This window comes from Corapipo altera, unplaced genomic scaffold, assembly GCF_003945725.1.
Source record: "Corapipo altera isolate COAL_440 unplaced genomic scaffold, ASM394572v1 60612, whole genome shotgun sequence".
Classification (NCBI taxonomy): Eukaryota; Metazoa; Chordata; class Aves; order Passeriformes; family Pipridae; genus Corapipo; species Corapipo altera.
Window position 1 is genome coordinate 1 of NW_020885510.1, and position 9,137 is coordinate 9,137.

General features: G+C 56.8%; 2 long non-coding RNA genes across 5 annotated transcripts; both read left to right on the top strand.

The window, feature by feature from the left end:
• The first annotated feature begins 453 nt into the window (after positions 1 to 453).
• LOC113940569 lies at positions 454 to 4,088 on the top strand. 4 transcript variants are annotated; one of them, XR_003525483.1, is made up of 5 exons: positions 454 to 547; positions 652 to 739; positions 2,917 to 3,007; positions 3,431 to 3,625; positions 3,995 to 4,088. It is a non-coding gene; the product is annotated as an uncharacterized LOC113940569 (long non-coding RNA). The 4 variants fall into 4 exon arrangements; XR_003525485.1 differs by lacking the exons at positions 454 to 547; positions 652 to 739 and adding an exon at positions 754 to 1,743; XR_003525484.1 differs by lacking the exons at positions 454 to 547; positions 652 to 739 and adding an exon at positions 2,610 to 2,805.
• A 1,948-nt stretch (positions 4,089 to 6,036) lies between these two features.
• LOC113940570 lies at positions 6,037 to 7,422 on the top strand. The gene is made up of 3 exons (XR_003525486.1): positions 6,037 to 6,063; positions 6,394 to 6,534; positions 7,084 to 7,422. It is a non-coding gene; the product is annotated as an uncharacterized LOC113940570 (long non-coding RNA).
• Positions 7,423 to 9,137: the final 1,715 nt, after the last annotated feature.

Sequence of the window (9,137 nt, forward strand, 5' to 3'; positions counted from 1 at the left end):
GGGGGGGGGGCGCGCGGCTGCAGTGGCGCGCGCGGCTGCAGTGCCGCTCCCGGCCGTGTCCGCCAGGCGGCGACTGTGAGGCAGGGCCCGGCGCTCGGGGGCGCCCTTGCAAGCGACGCCCGTGGGAAAGCGGCGGTGTTTTGGCCCTGCCGAGCTTCTCCGACCTTAAATCCGGAGTCGGAGGCGCCCTAAGGATGCCTTGGGCTTGAGGGAGTGTGCCCCTGCTGAGTTCAGCAGGCGTTCGGTGAATTTGGGCTTCTGCGGGGGAATTCAAAGTTCCTCCCAGGAAATTTTCAGGCGTGCCCATAGATCTCCTCGCTGTTTGTTTGGGAGAACAGGGTTTTCTCGTCTGTAACAGAAGAGTCGTGGCATTTGCTGTTGAATGCCGGTGGCAGTCTAGTCAGAAGAGGAGCCCGTGCTTCACTAATTTTCCCTTTTTGTCCTTCGGGGTGACTTCTTACCAGGGATGTTCTTCTTGACCCCCCGGGGCAAACGGAGGCGTTCGCCTGGTCAGCGTCAGGAGCCATCCTAACTGAGGCCCTGCTGGGTAAGTGCTTTTCGTGTGACTGGCCGGCGAAGCTGTCTGTGGGAATGACCTGGCTATTGCTCGGTGCAGTCCTAATTAAGGTGTCTTTTACTCCGTGTTCCCAGGCTCCCTCTTTCCCTTCGGTCGCCGTGGATGTGCCGGACGCCTCTGGCAGGACTGAGCCTGTGGCTTTTATGTCCAGCGTGCCTGCAGGTAAGAAAAGCTGGGAGTGCAGTCCCTCTGCTTTGATTGCTGTGCCTCTTTGGTAGGGATTTTGGAGGGGAATCCCAGAGCGATTTGGTTTGAAGGGGACCTTCAAAGGCCACCCCGTCTTCCGTGGGCAGGGACACCTTCCACTGTCCCCGGTTGCTCCAAGTCTCATCCAGCCTGGCCTGGAACACTTCCAGGGATGGGGCAGCCTCAGCTTCCCTGTGCAGTGTGCTCTTAATATCTCTCCACTGGCATCATGAAAAATTTTGTTAGTATGTCCCTTTCAGTTGAAAACCATTATCCTTTGTCCTATCAGTAGAAACTTTGGTAGAAAGTCTCTTCATTTTTCTCATAAATCTCTTTATTTACTGGAAAGCTGCAGTAAAACTTCCCTGAATCTTCTTGTGGGGTGGGGTAAGTCAGAGGGACACGTTTCTCTCCTCCTGGCTGTTGGCATTTGCTCCCTGGGCACTGGCTCTTTTTCCCACTCCACTCTGGTCCTTGCCGTGTCTGCTGGGAAGAGTGGAGAGGAAGGGGCAAAGGTGAGCCTGGGGTCCCTGAGTTGTGGGGTTGGGCTGTGCTGAGAGGGGCAGGTGGGTCCCTGTTGGTGAGCCTGAGCCTTGTCTTGGGGGTTCAGGAGCCCGGGGGACCAAGCCTGGGGGGTGTTTGCAGCTCTGCCAGGGCTGGAGCTGACACGGCGCTGGGGGAGAGCCTGGAGCTGGGCTGGGCCGTGGGACAGGTGCAGTGGAGCTGGGGGAGGGTTTGGGACTCCCTGGGGAGAAAGGAGGGATGGATGGGCTGGATGGAGCCACAGGCATGTGCTCCTGGGAACACACTTGTCCAGGACGCTGGGATCCGGGTCAAACTCCAGTTCCCCTCATGTCCAGGGATGCAGGGTCTGAGGGACTGGATTTCCCTGGGGGTTTGCAGGAGACCAGGAGTGAAAGGAAATGTGGTGCCAGAGCAGGCTGTGTTTGCCTCTGAGGACAGAGAGCCTGTGGGCTGAGGTGAGATTGCTGTGAGTGTTGGGATGAGCATTCCAGGGAACGGGGAGCTTGGAATTCCAGGTGTTGATGGAACCATCGCCTTAGGTGTGTTTAGTTTGTGTTGGTGGGAGCTGGGATTCGGGCTGGAGAGCTGTTGCTGGAAACAAAGGGTGGAGAAAACCTGTTCCACGGATGTGTAAGGAAGGATGGAGTAGCAGTGAAGGGGAGTATTTCTATACAGTATCAATATTCTCCATGTGAGATGGAGCAGCGATGGGGGTGGTTGGGTTTGGCCTGGGCCGGTCAGGATCTGCCATAAACAACCCACCAGACCCTGAACCCTCACTGGACATGTCCAGCCCCTCAACAGATACCCAAGTTGTTCATTTGTTACAGAGGAAAAATGATTGGTAATTGCTCCTGATCTGTGGAGAATTTCCTTTGGAATGATCAAGCAGAGAGCATATCAAGGCAGGCAGAGCATTTCTTTTGGCTCTTTTTTTTTTCCTGCTTTGTCATTTTCTCTCTGGCTTCAATGTGTTTCGTGTTTTACCTTGAAATTCGGGGTGGTTTTGTTTGTTTGTTTAGGGTTTTTTCTTTCCCAGTTGAATCAGGCCTTCTGTGCATAGTCTGGTGTTGTCCTAGAGGACGCCAGCTTTGGTGCTGGGTCAGAGAGAGAGAAGGGGAATGACTTTTCATTCTCTTCCAAGCAGAAGTGGGAGGTTGTCTTGCCCCTCCCCAAACCACTGCAGGCACATGGGAGTAGCTCAGTGCTGGCTCAGTTCTCTGAGAAACACCCATGGGGGAGAGGTTTAAGTCTTAATGACAACGCTCTGGTCTCTCGATGGCAAAGACTGGGTGCTACAGTCCCAGCCTGATGAGGGAGAACAGGAACTTCTGTTCTTTGTGGCAAACCTGCTGTTACTCCTTGTGCAGTCTTTTCTTTCCGTTGTATGTGTTACTGTCCAGAATCTCTCCGAGGCAAGCTGTTAGAAATTTAGAGGTAGGACTGGAATTTGGGTCTGTTCCCTACAAACTCCTGCAAAGCCTGAAGGACCGGGCTGATGACTGCTCTTAACAAAGGTGGTTTATTAATATTCCATCAGATTTCTCTGAGCTCTGGGCAGGACAGGCAAGGGTTGGGGTCGGGAATTATGCAAGCAAGACCTGTTATTTCTCCTGTGTGTGTGTCAGTTTGGCAGGGCTGGGACAAGGAGGACTCGTGCGGGCACCTCCAGAGACAGCGGGAACGGGAGCGTGCTGCAGAGAAGGAAAGTTCCAGGTGGTGGGTGCTGAGAAATTTGTCCTTGCCTTGCCCTGTGCTCTGCACTTAGCAATGGGTCAAGTGCAGAAGTTTCCTGGGGACCCTGGAAAATGATGCCGGGTCTGGTAAGAAAAGTGAGGCCAAAAGAGCAGGACCTGGGTCTGCGAGCGTGGGAGGAACAAGGGAGGGGTCATCCTCTGCCTCCGGGAGGGAGGGCAGCTGGAAAGGCCCCGGACTAAAGCACGGAAGTGCCGTTCCCCAGGGAGCCCCTGCCCAGCACTGAGCTTGCTCCTGCCCTTGCTGTCCCTTTCCCAGGGGAGCCGAAGCGTCGGGGGCGGGTGCCAGGGGGGGATGGAGCTGCCGAGGACAAACCGGGAGGGTGTTTGCGAGGGAAGGGGGGAGAAGGAGCTCCTGACGGGCTTTTTTTACTTCTTCATCCCACAGAATTGCCACGAGAGGAAATACTTCCGAGAGGCTTCCCTCCGGATAAGCCCTGAATATGCCGGGAGGTTTCAGCCGGGAGAAAGGAGCTGTGGAAGAAAAGCAGCCTAAAAATAGCCAGCGGGGATCATCAGGTTTGCCAGCCAAGAAAAACAAGGAGGGAGATGAGGGAATGGGGTTCCAATTCCTGATGATTTGGTGGGTGTAGGAATGCTTTCTGTGTGTTTTCCAGTCCCTTGTGATTCCTGGGATGATTTTAAAATGATGGCTTTAGCAATCAACTAAATTGGAGATGTTGTTTTTGAGAGGAAATGAGGCCAAATAAATGCAGAGAGAGAGCGTGGAATCATCCTGGGATCGTGGAGTGGTTTGGGTTGGAAAGGATCTCAGGGATCATCTCCTTCCATCCCCTGCCACAGGCAGGGACACCTTCTAATAGACATCCAGCCTGGCCTTGGCCACTTGCAGGGATGGGGCAGCCACAGCTTCTCTGTGCCAGGCCACCCCCCCACCCTCCCAGGGAAGAATGTCTCCCTTGTGTGCAATCTTTCCCTTTCTTCTCTGCAGGAAGTGGGCTGGGACAGGGGAATTGGCTCCCCCGAGGCCGAGGATCAGAGCGGGCTCTGCACAGGGGACGACTTCCACTTCCGAACGGGGAAGGGCACTGTAACAGACAGATAACATACAAATGCCAAAAATTATGTTTCGCCGTTGTTTCTGCCTGTCAAAAACTTCCTACCAAAACTTCTGTGTCAGTTTTCCACCAGAAGTTCTCACCAAAGTTTCCCACTGGAGTTTTCCTGCCGAAAGATCCCGATGAAAGATCCCGATCTTGTTCGTCGTTATCATATCTCTGCAAACATCTGAACAGGGCTACGTGCCAAAACACCACAGACTACCTCCTTTGAACACTATAAAAGCTGAAGGGAAATTTGGGAAGATCAGGGAAAGAGGAGTGGGAAAGACAATTGGCTTTACCAGCTGAGAGTTTCCCCCCCCTCCTCGCCCTCACCTTTTTTCTCCTGCCACCGAAAGCTGCCTGCCCGTCACCAGAGACTGAACCTCTGCTGTCTGGAATTGGACCGGGACCCTCCGTGCTACCTACGGGAGTTTTTTCCCCCCGACCATATCCCGAGATCCTCGCCCGGCCTGGGGAGAAGCTCACATCCTGGCTGCATTCCAGACCCCCTGCAGCTAAAGAGATAACATCACCCCGAAAAGCGGCGGAGCCAGAGAGAAAAAAAAGGCTAAAGCTGCTTCTTTCTCTCCCTCTCCCCCCCCACTCCACAAATTGGCACGGACCAAAAGGTAGTTCTTGGCGGTAATCTTTTTCTATGCTTCTAAAAAGTCATCTTAGCATTTTCTAACCTTTTCTTATTTTTTCCTCTTTCTCTTCGCATCTCTTAGCAATTAATAAAAACAGTTTTGGCATCAACAGTTAACTTGTATGAGTTTTAATTTTGCTCAAGGGAACATTTGAATATAAAAATTCTTTCTGCAATATTTTAGCAGATTGTAACAGGCACCTTCGTCCCCACCCCCGGCACGGGGAAGGAGTAACATCTGCCTGCAGCTGGCTGGAGTTCCCACTGGCTCTGGGCTTTCTGCCCACGGGCCGGGATCACGGCCAGAGTCCTTCAAACCCGGGGAACAGTGGCCTCCCCAGCATCTCTGCAGCCCGTCCAGGGCAGGCTGCTGCCCATCGGCCCCTGATCACAGTGGATGTAGAAGTGATGGTGTTTAGGGAATGCCGATTGTACTTCCCTGACTTTGGCAACGCGGTCATTAAAAAGAGAAAAATAACAAGTCTATGGAGATGCCCTGCACTTGGGAGCTTGCGGCGCTCCGGGTTAAATCTTGGCTCTCTGATGTTAAAACTGTGGGCGAGGGGCGGTGGCCGAGCAGGGCCAGCGGCGGGGCCGGACGGGGCCGGCCCGGGGGTCCCTTCCCCGCGGGGTCGCAGCGGTCCCCTGGGGCCGGGGAAGGGCGGGTGGCAGCGGCGTTCTTGGGGGGGGCCGGGCGGGGCCTGGGGCGGGGCCGGGGGGCGGTGCTGCGGGGCGGGACGGGCGGGAGGTGCCGGGTGACGGCGGGGAAGCCGCGGCGGGGCCCGGGGGCTGCAGCTCTCTGGCTTCCCGGCTGGCTTTGCAGACATTTGCCACCTTCAGAGGAGGCACAAATCCCCGCGGAGCTGAGCGAGGGGTGCGGGGAGCGCAGGGAGCTGTGACCAGGGGAGGGTGTGCGCAGTGCCCCAAAACCCGCACCCCAAACCAGCCCGAAACAGCCCCAGAGCCCAGAGCGAAGCGCCGCGGGATCGCGCCGGCCCCGCCCCCCGGCCCGCCCCCAAGGACGCCGCTGTCCCCTTGTCCCCGCTCCCCTTGTCCCGGGAGAGCTCCCGGCCGGGCCGTGCCCGCGGAGCTCCCACCCGCCCTTCCCCGGCCCCAGCAGCGCCCGCCGGGGCTGCGGCGGCGGCGGGAGCCGCGCTGAGGGAACGGGGGGCGGGGCCGCGCCGAGGGGCGGGGCCGGCGGAGCGGGCGGGGCGGGGCCGCAGGGACAGGCGGGCTGCGATTGGGCGGAGGCGCTCGAGTGCTGATTGGGCAGCGCTGCCGGCCCGCGGTATAGAAGGGCCGGCGGGGCAGGTGCGGGCGGTTGTGTGTGAGGGCTGAGGGTGCGGCCCCGCTGCTGCCCGGGCTGCGGAGGGGAGAGCGCCTTGGCCGCTGGGTTTATGGACCGGGGGAGCTGGGGGGCGTTTAGGGGCGCGTTGTGCTGGGCGGCGGGGGCCGGGTAAGCCCGTTACCTGCCGGGTGCCCCCGGGGGGAGCCGTGGCAGGGCTGCGGGGCTGGTGCTCTCTGGGTGTCTCAGGTTTTGCTTTGGAATCCCAAAGCCTTTCCCCGCGCAGGGTTACGAGGCAAAGACTGGTCTCAGTTTCTTGGTGCTACATTAATGCTTTTTGCTCCTTTTCTGTCCAGTTGTGCCCTCAGTTGGGGCTCAGCTCAGTTCAGTGCCCAGCGGCTGGTGGAGTGTGGCGAGTTGTGCTTCCTGCCGGGCGGGAGCTGCCTTGGGAAGCTGCTCTGTACCCACGGCTGTGCCGAGCCCGGGAGTTCACACAGGTAAGGGCAGGGCCCGTCCTACCAGTGAGAAGGGAATTTGGCTGTGGGAGGATGGAATAGAGTGTATGCCTGTTAGCTCCGAGGACAGCCAACAGCTGGGAGGGACCCTGAGCAGCTTTGGTGGCACGACAGCAGTTTGAAAAGACCGTGGGTGTTGGAGAAGTGTCCAGGAAAAATGATTCCTTTTTTGCAGGGAGGCAGTTTGCAAGGACAGGGGGGTTGCTGTGCTCTCTAGCAGAAATACTCCCCTTGGGATGTCCAGGGTGAGGAAATGTTGGCCACGTGTGGGCTGGAGCAAAGGTGTGTGGGTGCCTGTGTGTGACACCCGTGGGTGTGCAGGAAGGGGGTTCTGGTGCCATTGGAGCTACCAGGGAGCCAAAAAGGGCACAGTTGTCTGAAAAAGGTGAAAGCTCTGTTGGCCTCTGTTGACACCTGCACCAAAGGAGATGCAAATTTTCCCCCTCTGGTTGCAGGCTTCACAAAGCTCCCAGGAAAGGAAATTTTAAATTCCAACTCACCTTTAGGCTAAAGGTTTCCTTGCTCTCTCAGCAGGGTGTCGAGTGCCACCGTGTCCCTGAGGTCACCCTTTCTGCTGTTGGGAGAGCACGAGGTGGATGGAGAGGATCCCCAGGCATCTGCAGGCCCAAGGGACTCGTACAGCTGTGATTTTCCTACAGCCCTTGTAAGATAGACTTTGAGGGTACCATGGGTAATGTGCCAGCTCTCCTGGTGGAGTTTTTGTCTTCTGCTGTAACTGAACATAAAGAGAAAAACTAAAGTCAGGTCTGTTCTGGAGTGTTACACTTGTGCAGAGCTCCTTCCCTCTGTTTATTTTCTGTTCTGGAAAGCACAGTCTGGGATTCCTGGGCACTTCCTATTAAATGATTCTCTGAAAATAATTTTGTACTGAAAGGGGAAAGGAGCTGTCTGAGGTCAGATATACCTAATCAGAGCTCTATGTTTTTCACTCAGGAAGCTCTTAAAATATCTGAGAGTGTGTAGGAATACCTGGCTTCTAAAACTCACCAGCTGAGTCTTAGAGGCTTCTTTGAAGAGCTGAGTTCAGGCAGCCAAATTGGCCCCCAGGAGGGACTCTGTGCCTGCTCTCCCGTGGCTCCAAGGGATCTCTGGGCCTTCACGCCGGCACCGAGATTTTCTCGGGAAGGGCCTCAGATCCCCGGAGCGGTCTGGGACACAGGCAAGATCCCCCTGCCTTTAGAAATGAGGCCTTCTTGTGGCTTCCTCCCCGTCCACGTTGGTGGGTTCCCAAGAAGGCCTCTTGAAATGCCTTTTGGGCTGTGCATTGAAGCCTTGGGAGCAAATTGGGCCCCCTGGAGGGACAGTGCTGTTGGTGCCCCCCGGGCTGGGGCACCCCGAGGACTCCAGCGCGCACCGAAAGGATTATTCGGGGAGATCCTCGGGGTGCCCGGCCCTGGGGAGCTCAAAGCAAGGTCCCTGCAGTGGATTCAGGCATTGCTCAGAGTAGACTGGACTGTGCAGAAAGGGAGCAGTTTGTCCTGTGGAGTTGGGCTGGCTTTGTTCAGGATGCCTTGGGAGGCAGGGCTGGAGAGGCTCCTCTGTTGGCTGTAGTGGTGGAAGGTTGTAGCAGGAGGGCTGGAGACCTTCGACCTCCTGCTCCCCCCGTGAGCCCCGACGGGACCGTGCACTTGGCAATGGAGGGCCCCCCATTGCTGAGTCAGCGGTTCCGGGGGCCAGGAGGGATGGGATCAGGAGGCCGAGCTCTGCCCGGGGCCAGGGCTGCAAATGTGCAACCAGGGAAAGAACTGAAAGCAGAGTGAGATGGAGGCCAAGCTCCAGCACGGGGATGGGCGAGAAAAGACCCTGGTCCTCAGGTGGAGCTTTGAATTCCCTGGAAAAATGGATCCTGTGAGATGGTTCAGGCCCTTGTGGGTGCAAGGACAGCAAGTTCTGACTGCAGGATGAGGTGGGAAACAAAGTGAAGTGGTCCAGAAAAAGCTGAGGATAAAATTGGTCCTGTGCCAGAGCACAGGTCCTGTGCAGTGCTTGTTGCTGTCCCTGAGTGTCCCATTGCAGTGGATGTTTCCAAGGGTGCCTTGTGCTGGGAACCCTGGGGGCAGTTCCCTTTCCCTGGGCAGGGCAGGCAGGGCACGTTTACCCCCCCTCGAGGGTGGCTCCACAGTCCCACCCTCTGCCCTGGGAGCCTGGCAGAACACCTGGACCCACTGTCCTTGCCAGAGAGGGGACAAGGGATGGTTGGATGGGTGAGGGAATGGTTCAGGGAGTACAAGCACCATTAGAATGAGTAGTGCAGCACATGGAAAGGAAGGGGGGCAGTTAATCCAGACAAAATCCAAGCACCTGCCCAACCTGTGATACTTTTAGGAACTCAGAGGCGTTGTGGTCCCCAGGAAGTGTTGCCCAGGACTAGGCAGGAGACTTCAGACTTGGTCACCCCCAGAGTGAGGTGGATTGGTTTGTTTGGCTTTTGGTGACAACAAGGTCCTCCTTTGGGACCAATCCTTGGCCCGGGCCATGAAGTCCCAGGGCAGAAGAGTGAGTTTGAGTGGGAAATGAGCAGCAGGGAGGGTTGGAAACAGCTCAGGGAGCAATTCAACAGGCTC